Genomic DNA, 19,875 nt, shown 5'->3' on the forward strand with positions numbered 1-19,875 from the left:
CTGCCCTGGGCTTCGCAAGTCCCAGTGAAAGGGGCCCCCACAGATAACCTTGTAGCCTGATCCAGTGCTGAGGCCCATGGGATGGAAAACACCTCCCCTGTGCCTCAAAGCATTAGCAAGACACTTTGCTAAACACTGCCCTCGTGTGCCCTGCCAGTCTAATCTGGATGCTCCCTCCTCCCCTCAGCCACCTCTCTTAACTTGTTAATGTCCAGCTATTCCGTAAAACAAAAGAGCCTTCAGTTGCCGGGTAAACTGAATACACAAAGGGCAGACAGGTTTTTAACAGAGGTGCTGCCCCGCCCTTTAGCCTGTGAGGAGGCATAATTGCTGGCCTTGCTGCTGTCACCTCCTATACCCAGTCTTTCCCACCCCCCACCACTGCACCTCTATGAATGACCCCACGCCGTGAGCAGGGAAGTCGAAGTCGAGACACCTCACTTGAAAACACATTAGCAGAGTGATTGCTTTGGGAAGGGGGCCCTGAAGGAGCAGGTGGGCCGACTAGGAAAGTGCAACCTTTCACACAGAAAGTGGCCCCCATGTGCCTGAGCTGAGCGCGAGGTCCTGGGCAGCTGCCCACACTGCCCATGCCTAGCGCCGGCCCTGCACACAGGAGGCTACTCACAGCATTTGCAGTGCAATACCACTCGTATTAGTAAAAAGGCCAGCTATTGACATTCCAAATGCGTTGCACAAGGGCACATTCAGTCAGAGGGAGATTATGTGATCGGCAGGCAGGGCTGCTCGGGAGGAGCGCTTGAGGCAGGCTGGCACAATGTTTTTTTATGCATATTTCAATAGCGCAAACTCTACTTTGAGATATTGGAGGTCTTTACATGAGCTTCAGTTACGTTACACAAGGGCACATTCAGTCAGAGGGAGATTATGTGATCGGCAGGCAGGGCTGCTCGGGAGGAGCGCTTGAGGCAGGCTGGCACAATGTTTTTAGGGCTCGCCTGCTGTGCGCTTGCGCATAGCTGGCGAGCTATATTGCAGCTTAAACAGAGTTAAACCAACTCGGCGATTTCTTTGAGTGCCCGAGAGCGCGTGCACATCAAAGCCACCAGCCTCCTCGGGCATCTCAAGCTTCCCTCAGCCGGCATTTCTCCTCCCCTAATTAGTCATGCACGGCCGGCCGGTCAGCACATCAAAGGCTGCTGTTCCCGGCCCCTATTCTTCCCTTCTTGCCTCTCCCCGCCCCCCTTCCCACCACAGCAATGCAGAGGGCTTGTTTATATTGCAGCCCCTAACCATCTCGCATGCTGCTCTTGAAACAATAACCATTGTTGGTCATGATATAATAAACGCTTTAATTATTTTATCAGGGCCACACAGAATTTTATAAAGTCTTTTGCTGGCATTTTCGTTTTATGCTGATTGCTATTTTACACCTTTCACATGCTGGCGATTTGCTTCAAAGATATACATTCATCCTGAATCCCGTTACTAGAGCTTTCTCCTCTTCTGCTATATATGGGTTTTAGTTGAATTTCATTGATCTCTTTTACTAATGATTTATAAAAAGTGCCACCCACCACACAGCTCCACCGATGCACCCACCACACAGCTCCACTGATGCACCCACCACACAGTTCCACCGATGCACTCACCACACAGTTCCACAGATGCACCCACCACCCAGCTCCACAGATGCACCCACCACCCAGCTCCACAGATGCACCCACCACCCAGCTCCACAGATGCACCCACCACCCAGCTCCACAGATGCACCCACCACACAGCTCCACCGATGCACCCACCACACAGCTCCACCGATGCACCCACCACCCAGCTCCACCGATGCACCCATCACACAGCTCCACAGATGCACCCACCACACAGCTCCACTGATGCACCCACCTCCACCGATGCACCCACCACACAGCTCCACCGACACAGCTCCACCGATGCACCCACCACACAGCTCCACTGATGCAACCACCACACAGCTCCACCGACACAGCTCCACCGATGCACCCACCACAGAGCTCCACAGATGACCCCACCACACAGCTCCATTGATGCACCCAAGACACAGCTCCACCGAGGCACCCACCACACAGCTCGACCGAGGCACCCACCACACAGCTCGACCGAGGCACCCACCACACAGCTCCACCGATACACCCACCACACAGCTCCACCTATGCACCCACCACACAGCTCCACCGAGGCACCCACCACACAGCTCCACAGAGCCACCCACCACACAGCTCCACCGATGCACTCACCACACAGCTCCACCGAGGCACCCACCACACAGCTCCACCGATGCACCCACCACACAGCTCCACCGATGCACCCACCACACAGCTCCACCGATGCACCCACAACACAGCTCCACCGAGGCACCAACCACACAGCTCCACTGATGCACCCACCACACAGCTCCACCGAGGCACCCACCACACAGCTCCACCGATGCACCCACCACACAGCTCCACTGACACAGCTCCACCAATGCACCCACCACACAGCTCCACAGAGGCACCCACCACACAGCTCCACTGATGCACCCACCACACAGCTCCAGCAAGGCACCCACCATACAGCTCCACCAAGGCACCCACCACACAGCTCCACCTACACAGCTCCACCGATGCACCCACCACACAGCTCCACTGATGCACCCACCACACAGCTCCACCGAGGCACCCACCACACAGCTCCACCGAGGCACCCACCACACAGCTCCACCGAGGCACCCACCACACAGCTCCACCGAGGCACCCACCACACAGCTCCACCTATGCACCCACCACACAGCTCCACCGAGGCACCCACCACACAGCTCCACAGAGCCACCCACCACACAGCTCTACCGAGGCACCCACCACACAGCTCCACCGAGGCACTCACCACACAGCTCCACTGATGCACCCACCTCCACCGATGCACCCACCACACAGCTCCACCGACACAGCTCCACCGATGCACCCACCACACAGCTCCACTGATGCAACCACCACACAGCTCCACCGACAGAGCTCCACCAATGCACCCACCACACAGCTCCACAGAGGCACCCACCACACAGCTCCACCGATGCACCCACCACAAGCTCCACCAAGGCACCCACCATACAGCTCCACCAAGGCACCCACCACACAGCTCCACCTACACAGCTCCACCGATGCACCCACCAAACAGTTCCACCGAGGCACCCACCACACAGCTCCACCGATGCACCCACCACACAGCTCCACCGATGCACCCACCACACAGCTCCACCTATGCACCCACCACACAGCTCCACCGAGGCACCCACCACACAGCTCCACAGATGCACCCACCACACAGCTCCACAGATGCACCCACCACACAGCTCCACAGATGCACCCACCACCCAGCTCCACCGATGCACCCACCACACAGCTCCACCGATGCACCCACCACACAGCTCCACCGATGCACCCACCACACAGCTCCACAGATGCACCCACCACACAGCTCCACTGATGCACCCACCCCCACCGATGCACCCACCACACAGCTCCACCGACACAGCTCCACCGATGCACCCACCACACAGCTCCACTGATGCAACCACCACACAGCTCCACCGACACAGCTCCACCGATGCACCCACCACAGAGCTCCACAGATGACCCCACCACACAGCTCCACTGATGCACCCAAGACACAGCTCCACCGAGGCACCCACCACACAGCTCCACCGAGGCACCCACCACACAGCTCCACTGATGCACCCACCACACAGCTCCACCGATGCACCCACCACACAGCTCCACCGATGCACCCACCACACAGCTCCACCGATGCACCCACCACACAGCTCCACCTATGCACCCACCACACAGCTCCACAGAGCCACCCACCACACAGCTCCACTGATGCACCCACCACACAGCTCCACCGAGGCACCCACCACACAGCTCCACCGAGGCACCCACCACACAGCTCCACCGATGCACCCACCACACAGCTCCACCGACACAGCTCCACCGATGCACTCACCACAGAGCTCCACTGATCCAACCACCACACAGCTCCACCGATGCACCCACCACACAGCTCCACCGACACAGCTCCACCGATGCACTCACCACAGAGCTCCACTGATCCAACCACCACACAGCTCCACCGATGCACCCACCACACAGCTCCACTAATGCAACCACCATACAGCTCCACCGACACAGCTCCACAGATGCCCCCACCACAGAGCTCCACAGATGCCCCCACCACACAGCTCCACCGATGCACCCACCACACAGCTCCGCCGATGCACCCACCACACAGCTCCACCGATGAAGCCACCACACAGCTCCACCGATGCACCCACAACCACTGATGCACCCACCACACAGCTCCACCGACACAGCTCCACGATGCACCCACCACACAGCTCCACCGATGCACCCACCACACAGCTCCACCGAGGCACCCACCATACAGCTCCACCGAGGCACCCACCACACAGCTCCACCGATGCACCCAGCACACAGCTACACCGAGGCACCCACCACACAGCTCCACCGAGGCACCCACCACACAGCTCCACAGATGCACCCACCACACAGCTCCACCGATGCACCCACCACACAGCTCCGCCGATGCACCCACCACACAGCTCCGCCGATGCACCCACCACACAGCTCCGCCGATGCACCCACCACACAGCTCTGCCGATGCACCCACCACACAGCTCCGCCGAGGCACCCAGCACACAGCTACACCGAGGCACCCACCACACAGCTCCACCGAGGCACCCACCACACAGCTCCACAGATGCACCCACCACACAGCTCCACCGATGCACCCACCACACAGCTCCGCCGATGCACCCACCATACAGCTCCACCAAGGCACCCACCACACAGCTCCGCCGATGCACCCACCACACAGCTCCGCCGATGCACCCACCACACAGCTCCGCTGATGCACCCACCACACAGCTCCGCCGAGGCACCCACCACACAGCTCCACCGATGCACCCACCACACAGCTCCACTGATGCAACCACCATACAGCTCCACCGACACAGCTCCACCGATGCACCCACCACAGAGCTCCACAGATGCCCCCACCACAGAGCTCCACAGATGCCCCCACCACAGAGCTCCACACATGCCCCCACCACACAGCTCCACCGATGCACCCACCACACAGCTTCACCGATGCACCCACCACACAGCTCCACCGATGCAGCCACCACACAGCTCCACCGACACAGCTCCACCGATGCACCCACCACCCAGCTCCACCGATGCACCCACCACACAGCTCCACCAATGCACCCACCACACAGCTCCACCAATGCACCCACCACACAGCTCCACCGATGCAGCCACCACACAGCTCCACCGACACAGCTCCACCAATGCACCCACCACCCAGCTCCACCGATGCACCCACCACACAGCTCCACCGACACAGCTCCACCGATGCACCCACCACACAGCTCCACCGATGCACCCACCACACAGCTCCACCGAGGCACCCACCATACAGCTCCACCAAGGCACCCACCACACAGCTCCACCGAGGCACACAGCTCCACCGAGGCACCCAGCACACAGCTCCACCGATGCACCCACCACACAGCTCCACCGATGCACCCACCACACAGCTCCACCGATGCACCCACCACACAGCTCCACCGATGCACCCACCACACAGCTCTGCCGATGCACCCACCACACAGCTCCGCCGATGCACCCACCACAGCTCCACCGATGCACCCACCACACAGCTCCACGGATGCTCCAACTAAGCTCCACCAATGCACCCCCCAAACAGCTCCACTGATGCACCCGCTAAGCTCCACCGATGCACACACCACTCAGCGCAACCACAGCATCTCTCAGCGCAACCACAGCATCACTCAGCGCAACCACAGCATCACTGGTTCAAATGTGTTCTTTCAATGTTTCAAGCTGTTTTCAAGCTTTCACGCTTTATTACAAATCACAAAAAGATGTTAATATTTCACTTCTGTTCTTGAATTTTCGTCACAATAAAAAACACTGAACATAATCTTCACAAAAGTTATTTACAAAAGTTTAAGCTATTGCCATTACAAATTAAATAAATTATTTAAGTATTAATTATTTTTAAAAATTAAAAGCCATTGTTATTTGTAATATCAATACATCTAAGTCACGTAAATACAAAACATGTTGCATTACAAATGCTATAGGTGTCACATTTGCGAAAGTTATAACTATTGGCATTGTAAATGACAAAGCTATTAATTTAGCTATTTAAAAAAAAACACATAAATAAAAAAAAAATCATTTATAAGACCAATAGCTCAAACTTTCCTAATGCGAGACCTATTGCATTTCCAATGCTTGTTTTTATGCAGATTCGTATAGCGCAAACTCTACCTGGAGGTATTGGTGCGCTTTACATGAGCTCCGGTTATGTTACACAAGGGCACAATTAGGCACAGGGAGATTATGTGATCGGCATGTAGGGCTGCTCGGGAGGAGCGCTTGAGGCAGGCTGGCACCGTGTTTTTTTTCTGCAGATTTGTATAGCGCAAACTCTACCTGGAGGTATTGGTGCGCTTTACATGAGCACCGGTTACTTTACACAAGGGCAAATTCAGGCACTGAGATATTATGTGATTTACCCATCACAGGATGTGGACGCCACCCAGAGGCTCGAACCCTGGTTTCCAGCACCAAAAAGCTGGTCACTCTCCAGAAATAATATATGTACATAACATCTCAATACATGGCCTTTGCTACCTTGCATGCTATCTGTAATTGAAGGGTCGCATAATGTTGTGCATCTTTGCATTAATTTTTGTTTCTTTGTAAGCCTCTGTTAAGTAATTTTGTTTTTCTAAGCCTTTTACCGTGTCTGAATTACAATTGTTCCAAAATGACCACACTTCTACCAGATTAGAGTTTACAGTGCTCAAGTGTACGTCTTTGCTATTTACACGGGTAGCAGTTCCGGGTTGAAGGGAGCCACTTTCTTCTTCCTGTGTCCCGTGTGAAACTCAGGATGGGATGCTCCTAACAGCTGTCATGGTGAAGAAGGGAGCAGCGGAGTGATGGGCGAGGGCCGGCAACGGCGTATAACAAAAAAACATGTTAGGGTTTGCTGACTTTACGCCCTTATGAGCCCTTCTATTTTGTTTTCCAGAATGCAGGGATAATGCTCAAAGTCGTGTAATGGCGAGTGCAAAAGAAATATTTTGATATCAGCCAGCTAGTTCGTGCATTTGGGTACATTAACAGTCATATGGGTTTATTATCCGGAAAATGAAGACGGGAGGGAAGAGCTCCCAGATCTAGTTAGACTAGTTTATTTTCACGTTAATTTCTATCAGTGAACTGTCCACAACCTGTTGGTCAAGATATCACTGTAATTGAGCCCTCCTGAATATTGTATAACACTAATTTTTGTTCATTCTTTTTTAATGTCCTCACGAAACCTGCTCCGTAAGAAGAAACCCAGGGGCTGCAAGTCAGTGACAGGATTTTCCCAGACTCCCCAGTGCAAGCAATGTTCATTATTTCTGACTTGGACCCTCCCCCGTCACTTTCACTCCTCTTCTGACCCCTGTTGATGTTGCAGTGGTCTCTTCCTGACAGCTGTCCTTGCTGGAGCAAAGTTCCCTCGGATGTTTTCATTGCCACCTCCCCGTCATTAGCAGGGGACGGAGCAGGCATGCCAGGCTCTGCCTCTGGAAAGGCTTCCTGTCATGGGAAAGGAAGATGAAAGGGGCAGGTTCTGAATTAGCAACCATTTTGCTGCAACGTGTAGGGTGGAGGGATGAGAGGCCTGCTGCTTATCAACGCCAAATTCACTTTTAAGAACTAGCATGCATTAAGGCCTACGGACTGTGCACCCAATGTTTTCGTCACTTACTTAACAACCCTTCAAATGTTCTAGCTAGACCCGGCGACATTTCTGTAATGCTGGCGCAATCTAACATCATTTTACTAATTGCACGTTAGCCGTGTTACGTAACATTTCTGAAACCACACTACACAGCATAATTACGCTAGCCTGTGTCCCATTTTTGGCTCGGGACACAGGAACAATGAGATCGGCCAGCATACGAGAGGCTGTCGTTCGCACCTCTATGGTTTTTAGGTCTCGCCTTTACCATTCCGAAGGAATGGGAAATGGGGAGAATTCAAGTCGGCTATTTTCTCTTCAAACCAAAGGGCTTTCAGCCCCGCGGTTTTCATGCTGTTCACGTGAACCACGTGATAACATGCACGAGCATTCAGGGCCAGCCAGCCCAGCACATCAAAGGGCTTCTCCTCCCCTAATTATTCATGGCCGGCCACAGGCCGGCCTTACTTTCAGTTTCCCCGGAACGGCTTCTCCTCACCTAATTAGGGGAGGAGAAGCCCTTTGATGTGCTTCACACCAATGCGCCTCAGTCATTCCTCTTGTTTGCATTTGCTTCCAGACTCCGATCTGCTCATGTGCACAAGACGCTTTACACATTACACTCATCTGCCTGAAGTGGGAGTTTTAAACAAGCAAAGCTGGTCCTTCTGTACTTGCAGTTTCACTTCTAATGTGTGTTATTTATCATGATTTTTAGCTGAGGTGTATCACGCTCGTTCATGAGTTTGATCTCTTCATACTGTGAAATGTTTTCTAAGTTGTTTTTGATTGTCTTACCGCTGGAGGTCTCCCTGTGCTACATTTAGCCTCTGACACATGCAACGCCACGCAACCACGCAACGCCACTCAACCATGCAACGCCACTCAACCATGCAACGCCACTCAACCATGCAACGCCACTCACACATGCAACACCACTCACACATGCAACGCCACTCACACACACATGCAACGCCACTCAACATGCAACGCCACTGAACCACGCAACGCCACTCAACTACGCCACGCAACTACGCAACACTACGCAACGCCACTCACACATGCAACGCCACTCACACAAACATGCAACGCCACTCAACCACGCAACGCCACTCAACCACGCAACGCCACTCAACTACGCCACACAACTACGCAACGCCACGCAACTACGCAACGCCACGCAACTACGCAACGCAACTACGCAACTCCACTCAACTACGCAACGCCACTCACCTACGCAACGCCACTCACCTACGCAACGCCACTCACCTACGCAACGCCACTCAACTACGCAACGCCACTCAACTACGCAACGCCACTCAACTACGCAACGCCACTCAACTACGCAACGCTCACACATGCAACGCCACTCACACATGCAACGCCACTCACACATGCAACGCCACTCAACCACGCAACGCCACTCAACTACGCACACATGCAACGCCACTCACACATGCAACGCCACGCAACTACGCAACGCCACGCAACTACGCAACGCCACGCAACTACGCAACGCCACGCAACTACGCAACGCCACGCAACTACGCAACGCCACGCAACTACGCAACGCCACTCAACTACGCAACGCCACTCAACTACGCAACGCCACTCAACTACGCAACGCCACGCAACGCCACTCAACTACGCAACGCTCACACATGCAACGCCACTCACACATGCAACGCTACTCACACATGCAACGCCACTCAGACATGCAACGCCACTCACACATGCAACGCCACTCACACATGCAACGCCACTCACACATGCAACGCCACTCACACATGCAACGCCACTCACCCACGCAACGCCACGCAACTACGCAACGCCACGCAACTACGCAACGCCACGCAACTACGCAACGCCACGCAACTACGCAACGCCACGCAACTACGCAACGCCACTCAACTACGCAACGCCACGCAACTACGCAACGCCACGCAACTACGCAACGCCACGCAACTACGCAACGCCACTCAACTACGCAACGCCACTCAACTACGCAACGCCACGCAACTACGCAACGCCACGCAACTATGCAACGCCACGCAACTACGCAACGCCACGCAACTACGCAACGCCACGCAACTACGCAACGCCACGCAACTACGCAACGCCACGCAACTACGCAACGCCACGCAACTACGCAACGCCACGCAACTACGCAACGCCACTCAACTACGCAACGCCACTCAACTACGCAACGCCACACAACGCCACTCAACTACGCAACGCCACTCAACTACGCAACGCCACTCAACTACGCAACGCCACTCAACTACGCAACGCCACTCAACTACGCAACGCCACTCAACTATGCAACGCTCACACATGCAACGCTACTCGCACATGCAACGCTACTCACACATGCAACGCCACTCACACATGCAACGCCACTCACACATGCAACGCCACTCACACATGCAACGCCACTCAACCACGCAACGCCACACAACTATGCAACGCCACACAACTATGCAACGCCACGCAACTACGCAACGCCACTCAACTACGCAACGCCACTCAACTACGCAACGCCACTCAACTACGCAACGCCACTCAACTACGCAACGCCACTCAACTACGCAACGCCACTCAACTATGCAACGCTCACACATGCAACGCTACTCGCACATGCAACGCTACTCACACATGCAACGCCACTCACACATGCAACGCCACTCACACATGCAACGCCACTCACACATGCAACGCCACTCAACCACGCAACGCCACACAACTATGCAACGCCACGCAACTATGCAACGCCACGCAACTACGCAACGCCACTCAACTACGCAACGCCACGCAACTACGCAACGCCACTCATCTACGCAACGCCACTCAACTACGCAACGCCACGCAACTACGCAACGCCACGCAACTACGCAACGCCACGCAACTACGCAACGCCACGCAACTACGCAACGCCACGCAACTACGCAACGCCACGCAACTACGCAACGCCACGCAACTACGCAACGCCACTCAACTACGCAACGCCACTCAACTACGCAACGCCACTCAACTACGCAACGCCACTCAACTACGCAACGCCAAGCAACGCCACGCAACGCCACTCAACTACGCAACGCCACGCAACTACGCAACGCCACGCAACTACGCAACGCCACTCAACTACGCAACGCCACTCAACTACGCAACGCCACGCAACTACGCAACGCCACTCAACTACGCAACGCCACGCAACTACGCAACGCCACGCAACTATGCAACGCCACGCAACTACGCAACGCCACGCAACTACGCAACGCCACGCAACTACGCAACGCCACGCAACTACGCAACGCCACCCAACTACGCAACGCCACGCAACTACGCAACACCACTCAACTACGCAACGCCACTCAACTACGCAACGCCACTCAACTACGCAACGCCACGCAACGCCACGCAACGCCACTCAACTACGCAACGCCACTCAACTACGCAACGCCACTCAACTACGCAACGCCACTCAACTACGCAACGCCACTCAACTACGCAACGCTCACACATGCAACGCCACTCACACATGCAACGCCACTCACACATGCAACGCCACTCACACATGCAACGCCACTCACACATGCAACGCCACTCACACATGCAACGCCACTCACACATGCAACGCCACTCAACCACGCAACGCCACGCAACTACGCAACGCCACGCAACTACGCAACGCCACGCAACTACGCAACGCCACGCAACTACGCAACGCCACGCAACTATGCAACGCCACGCAACTACGCAACGCCACGCAACTACGCAACGCCACGCAACTACGCAACGCCACTCAACTACGCAACGCCACGCAACTACGCAACGCCACTCAACTACGCAACGCCACTCAATTACGCAACGCCACGCAACTACGCAACGCCACGCAACTACGCAACGCCACGCAACTACGCAACTACGCAACGCCACTCAACTACGCAACGCCACTCAACTACGCAACGCCACTCAACTACGCAACGCCACTCACACATGCAACGCCACTCACACATGCAACGCCACTCACACATGCAACGCCACTCAACTACGCAACGCTCACACATGCAACGCCACTCAACAACGCAACGCTCACACATGCAACGCCACTCACACATGCAACGCCACTCACACATGCAACGCCACTCACACATGCAACGCCACTCACACATGCAACGCCACTCAACCACGCAACGCCACTCAACTACGCACACATGCAACGCCACTCACACATGCAACGCCACTCAACCACGCAACGCCACGCAACTACGCAACGCCACGCAACTACGCAACGCCACGCAACTACGCAACGCCACGCAACTACGCAACGCCACGCAACTACGCAACGCCACGCAACTACGCAACGCCACTCAACTACGCAACGCCACTCAACTACGCAATGCCACTCAACTACGCAACGCCACTCTAATACGCAACGCCACTCAACTACGCAACGCCACTCAACTACGCAACGCCACTCAACTACGCAATGCCACGCAACTACGCAACGCCACGCAACGCCACTCAACTACGCAACGCCACTCAACTACGCAACGCCACTCAACTACGCAACGCCACTCAACTACGCAACGCCACTCAACTACGCAACGCTCACACATGCAACGCCACTCACACATGCAACGCCACTCACACATGCAACGCCACTCACACATGCAACGCCACTCAACCACGCAACGCCACTCAACCACGCAACGCCACTCAACCACGCAACGCCACTCAACCACGCAACGCCACGCAACTACGCAACGCCACGCAACTACGCCACGCAACTACGCAACGCCACGCAACTACGCAACGCCACGCAACTACGCAACGCCGCGCAACTACGCAACGCCACTCAACTACGCAACGCCACGCAACTACGCAACGCCACACAACTACGCAACGCCACGCAACTACGCAACGCCACGCAACTACGCAACGCCACGCAACTACGCAACGCCACGCAACTACGCAACGCCACTCAACTACGCAACGCCACTCAACTACGCAACGCCACTCAACTACGCAACGCCACGCAACTACGCAACGCCACTCAACTACGCAACGCCACTCAACTACGCAACGCCACTCAACTACGCAACGCCACTCAACTACGCAACGCCACGCAACTACGCAACACCACTCACACATGCAACACCACTCACACATGCAACGCCACTCACACATGCAACGCCACTCACACATGCAACGCCACTCACACATGCAACGCCACTCACACATGCAACGCCACTCACACATGCAACGCCACTCACACATGCAACGCCACGCAACTACGCAACGCCACGCAACTACGCAACGCCACGCAACTACGCAACGCCACGCAACTACGCAACGCCACGCAACTACGCAACGCCACGCAACTACGCAACGCCACGCAACGCCACGCAACTACGCAACGCCACGCAACTACGCAACGCCACTCAACTACGCAACGCCACTCAACTACGCAACGCCACTCAACTACGCAACGCCACTCAACTACGCAACGCCACGCAACTACGCAACGCCACGCAACTACGCAACGCCACGCAACTACGCAACTACGCCACGCAACTACGCAACGCCACGCAACTACACGCAACTACGCAACGCCACGCAACTACGCAACGCCACGCAACTACGCAACGCCACGCAACTACGCAACGCCACTCAACTACGCAACGCCACTCAACTACGCAACGCCATGCAACTACGCAACGCCACGCAACTACGCAACGCCACGCAACTACGCAACGCCACGCAACTACGCAACGCCACGCAACTACGCCACGCAACTACGCAACGCCACGCAACTACGCAACGCCACTCAACGCCACTCAACTACGCAACGCCACTCAACTACGCAACGCCACTCAACTACGCAACGCCACTCAACTACGCAATGCCACTCAACTACGCAACGCCACTCAACTACGCAACGCCACTCAACTACGCAACGCCACTCACACATGCAACGCCACTCACACATGCAACGCCACTCACACATGCAACGCCACTCACACATGCAACGCCACTCACACATGCAACGCCACTCAACTACGCAACGCTCAAACATGCAACGCCACTCAACTACGCATCGCTCACACATGCAACGCCACTCACACATGCAACGCCACTCAACCACGCAACGCCACTCAACTACGCACACATGCAACGCCACTCACACATGCAACGCCACTCAACCACGCAACGCTACGCAACGCCACGCAACCACGCAACGCCACGCAACTACGCAACGCCACGCAACTACGCAACGCCACGCAACTACGCAACGCCACGCAACTACGCAACGCCACTCAACTACGCAACGCCACTCAACTACGCAACGCCACTCAACTACGCAACGCCACGCAACTACGCAACGCCACGCAACGCCACTCAACTACGCAACGCCACTCAACTACGCAACGCCACTCAACTACGCAACGCCACTCAACTACGCAACGCCACTCAACTACGCAATGCCACTCAACTACGCAACGCCACTCAACTACGCAACGCTCACACATGCAACGCCACTCACACATGCAACGCCACTCACACATGCAACGCCACTCACACATGCAACGCCACTCACACATGCAACGCCACTCAACCACGCAACGCCACACAACTACGCAACGCCACGCAACGCCACGCAACTACGCAACGCCACGCAACTACGCAACGCCACGCAACTACGCCACGCAACTACGCAACGCCACGCAACTACGCAACGCCACTCAACTACGCAACGCCACGCAACTACGCAACGCCACTCAACTACGCAACGCCACTCAACTACGCAACGCCACGCAACTACGCAACGCCACGCAACGCCACGCAACTACGCAACGCCACGCAACTACGCAACGCCACGCAACTACGCAACGCCACTCAACTACGCAACGCCACTCAACTACGCAACGCCACTCAACTACGCAACGCCACTCAACTACGCAACGCCACGCAACGCCACTCAACTACGCAACGCCACTCAACTACGCAACGCCACTCAACTACGCAACGCCACTCAACTACGCAACGCCACTCATCTACGCAACGCCACTCAACTACGCAACGCCACGCAACGCCACGCAACTACGCAACGCCACGCAACGCCACGCAACTACGCAACGCCACGCAACTACGCAACGCCACGCAACTACGCCACGCAACTACGCAACGCCACGCAACTACGCAACGCCACTCAACTACGCAACGCCACGCAACTACGCAACGCCACTCAACTACGCAACGCCACTCAACTACGCAACGCCACGCAACTACGCAACGCCACGCAACGCCACGCAACTACGCAACGCCACGCAACTACGCAACGCCACGCAACTACGCAACGCCACTCAACTACGCAACGCCACTCAACTACGCAACGCCACTCAACTACGCAACGCCACTCAACTACGCAACGCCACGCAACGCCACTCAACTACGCAACGCCACTCAACTACGCAACGCCACTCAACTACGCAACGCCACTCAACTACGCAACGCCACTTAACTACGCAACGCTCACACATGCAACGCCACTCACACATGCAACGCTACTCACACATGCAACGCCACTCACACATGCAACGCCACTCACACATGCAACGCCACTCACACATGCAACGCCACTCAACCACGCAACGCCACACAACTACGCAACGCCACGCAACTACGCAACGCCACGCAACTACGCAACGCCACTCAACTACGCAACGCCACGCAACTACGCAACGCCACACAACTACGCAACGCCACGCAACACCACGCAACTACGCAACGCCACTCATCTACGCAACGCCACTCATCTACGCAACGCCACTCAACTACGCAACGCCACGCAACGCCACGCAACTACGCAACGCCACGCAACTACGCAACGCCACGCAACTACGCAACGCCACGCAACTACGCAACGCCACGCAACTACGCAACGCCACGCAACTACGCAACGCCACTCAACTACGCAACGCCACTCAACTACGCAACGCCACTCAACTACGCAACGCCACTCAACTACGCAACGCCACTCAACTACGCAACGCCACTCAACTACGCAACGCCACTCAACTACGCAACGCCACGCAACTACGCAACGCCACGCAACGCCACTCAACTACGCAATGCCACTAAACTACGCAACGCCACTCAACTACGCAACGCCACTCAACTACGCAACGCCACTCAACTACGCAACGCCACTCAACTACGCAACGCCTCTCACACATGCAACGCTACTCACACATGCAACGCCACTCACACATGCAACGCCACTCACACATGCAACGCCACTCACACATGCAACGCCACTCACACATGCAACGCCACTCACACATGCAACGCCACTCAACCACGCAACGCCACACAACTACGCAACGCCACGCAACTACGCAACGCCACGCAACTACGCAACGCCACGCAACTACGCAACGCCACGCAACTACGCAACGCCACTCAACTACGCTACGCCACTCAACTACGCAACGCCACGCAACTACGCAACGCCACGCAACTACGCAACGCCACGCAACTACGCAACGCCACTCAACTACGCAACGCCACTCAACTACGCAACGCCACTCAACTACGCAACGCCACTCAACTACGCAACGCCACTCAACTACGCAACGCCACGCAACTACGCAACGCCACGCAACTACGCAACGCCACTCAACTACGCAACGCCACTCAACTACGCAACGCCACGCAACTACGCAACGCCACGCAACTACGCAACGCCACGCAACTACGCAACGCCACTCAACTACGCAACGCCACTCAACTACGCAACGCCACTCAACTACGCAACGCCACTCAACTACGCAACGCCACTCAACTACGCAACGCCACTCAACTACGCAACGCAACGCAACGCAACTACGCAACGCCACTCAACTACGCAACGCCACTCAACTACGCAACGCCACTCAACTACGCAACGCCACTCAACTACGCAACGCCACTCAACTACGCAACGCCACTCACACATGCAACGCCACTCACACATGCAACGCCACTCACACATGCAACGCCACTCACACATGCAACGCCACTCACACATGCAACGCCACTCAACTACGCAACGCTCACACATGCAACGCCACTCAACTACGCAACGCTCACACATGCAACGCCACTCACACATGCAACGCCACTCACACATGCAACGCCACTCACACATGCAACGCCACTCACACATGCAACGCCACTCAACCACGCAACGCCACTCAACTACGCACACATGCAACGCCACTCACACATGCAACGCCACTCAACCACGCAACGCCACGCAACTACGCAACGCCACGCAACTACGCAATGCCACGCAACTACGCAACGCCACGCAACTACGCAACGCCACGCAACTACGCAACGCCACGCAACTACGCAACGCCACGCAACTACGCAACGCCACGCAACTACGCAACGCCACGCAACTACGCAACGCCACGCAACTACGCAACGCCACTCAACTACGCAACGCCACTCAACTACGCAACGCCACTCAACTACGCAATGCCACTCAACTACGCAACGCCACTCAACTACGCAACGCCACTCTACGCAACGCCACTCAACTACGCAACGCCACTCAACTACGCAATGCCACTCAACTACGCAACGCCACGCAATGCCACTCAACTACGCAACGCCACTCAACTACGCAACGCCACTCAACTACGCAACGCCGCTCAACTACGCAACGCCACTCAACTACGCAACGCCACTCAACTACGCAACGCACCTCATCTACGCAACGCTCACACATGCAACGCCACTCACACATGCAACGCCACTCACACATGCAACGCCACTCACACATGCAACGCCACTCACACATGCAACGCCACTCAACCACGCAACGCCACTCAACCACGCAACGCCACTCAACCACGCAACGCCACTCAACCACGCAACGCCACGCAACTACGCAACGCCACGCAACGCCATGCAACTACGCCACGCAACTACGCGACGCCACGCAACTACGCAACGCCACGCAACTACGCAACGCCACGCAACTATGCAACGCCACGCAACTACGCAATGCCACGCAACTACGCAACGCCACGCAACTACGCAACGCCACGCAACTACGCAACGCCACTCAACTACGCAACGCCACTCAACTACGCAACGCCACGCAACTACGCAACGCCACGCAACTACGCAACGCCACTCAACTACGCAACGCCACTCAACTACGCAACGCCACGCAACTACGCAACGCCACTCACACATGCAACGCCACTCACACATGCAACGCCACTCACACATGCAACGCCACTCACACATGCAACGCCACTCACACATGCAACGCCACTCACACATGCAACGCCACTCACACATGCAACGCCACTCACACATGCAACGCCACTCACACATGCAACGCCTCTCACACAGGCAACGCCACTCACACAGGCAACGCCACTCACACACGCAACGCCACTCACACACGGAAAACCACTCACGTTGCCAATAGGTCTCGCAGTACGACAGTTGGAGCCATTACAATTGCAAATAACAATGCCTTTCACTTTGGTTATCATTTTAAATACATAAAGGGCTTTGTCATTTACAAAACCAATAGCTCCAACTTTCCTACTGCGAGACCTATTGGCAACGCCAGTGCTTGTTCGGTTTCAAATGTATCTGTGCTGTCAACATAGATTCAATGATGCATCCTTCCTCTCAAAATAGATACATGGATGCATTTCATGCATACTATAGTACTAAATACTGGTTCTGCATTTCGTGTAATTTTGTGATTTTGTTTTGTGGATTTCTGTTTAATTACACAAAAGCAAACTATGCAAATGTGCATACCACTAAACCAGTAAAATCATTCTTCAACACCAACTAGATAGATACAAATTAATTTCTATATCCTGGCTTCTTTCTTTTACATATTTTAGGCACGAGTTACTGTCTTTCTGCTTTTGCGGCATGGAAATTCTTTCATTATGGAAAACTCAGCACATTTTCCATTTTTTCCTCTTCCTTCCTGCATTATTGTGCCTTCCTGCTTGTTGTGCTTCCTAAATCTGATCCTGCACTTTGTCAGATTATTTGAAACTCTTGAGTGTATCTATTATTTTTCTATCCATGATATACACCCATCTTCCTGTACCGCACTTAATTTTATGGATATTTCTTCCGAGTTGCAAACCTTGGCATGTTACTTCTCTGTACAAATTTCACCCGGCTTTACTTGGCAAAAATTGTGTGTAAAAAACCCACTAGAGTGAATTTGAGGCATGGCATAAAAAACGTATTCACTTCTAATGAACCGCCTCCTAAGAGTCCTCATTCCCACTTCACCACAAAGATTTCCTAACAGACACTACTTCTTCAACAACATTATCTATCATTTAACTTTTTAATACACCTACGCATTACATGTGATTGTATTTCAGTATAATTGCAATTCCATAACTAGCACTAACAACATTGCCATTTTCAATGCCAACTGCTCAAACTTTAATAATGCGAGACCTATTGCATTTCCAATGCTTGTTTCATGTGTCTCTTACTTAAATGACTGTTGGTGGAATTTAGGCATGATCAAATGTGGGTATATGAGCCCAAAAACTTTACACAAATAACCAGAAGGATTTGGTGAAATGGAGATCTTATTTTTGTATTTCAAAAGTTGACTGTTCTTTCCATCTGTCCTTAGAATGTGTCTTTATTCTTGCTGGAGTGTCTCATCAATGTACATTCTATATTGTTTTTATTTGTGTATAAGACAGGTGTAGTCTTTTCATGAATTTAGGTCTTCTCTTGGCAAACACACTAGACAAATTGCATACACCCCAAAATGAGTTACAGCCATAATCCATTTAAGGTTAGATGGTTTTAGGGCATTACAAAAGCATGCGTCTATCAGAAAACCTCCAAAGCATCAACTTTCACTGCTCCTTGCAAATTGCACTTCATGTAAATGCTTTCATCTGGAAAACAGATACAAAAGAGAGGTTGCCCTATGTAAACCTGACTGCTTAAAACTTGGTAACAATCCTTTGCTATTTTAGC

General features: G+C 54.5%; 1 protein-coding gene across 2 annotated transcripts in view; it reads left to right on the forward strand.

Moving 5' to 3' along the window:
• Positions 1 to 19,875, forward strand: part of TRNAU1AP (tRNA selenocysteine 1 associated protein 1) — a 296,944-nt gene that overhangs the window by 90,888 nt on the left and 186,181 nt on the right. The gene's annotated exons all lie outside the window — the stretch shown is intronic.

Source organism: Lissotriton vulgaris, chromosome 2_1, assembly GCF_964263255.1.
Source record: "Lissotriton vulgaris chromosome 2_1, aLisVul1.2, whole genome shotgun sequence".
NCBI classification, from domain to species: domain Eukaryota; kingdom Metazoa; phylum Chordata; class Amphibia; order Caudata; family Salamandridae; genus Lissotriton; species Lissotriton vulgaris.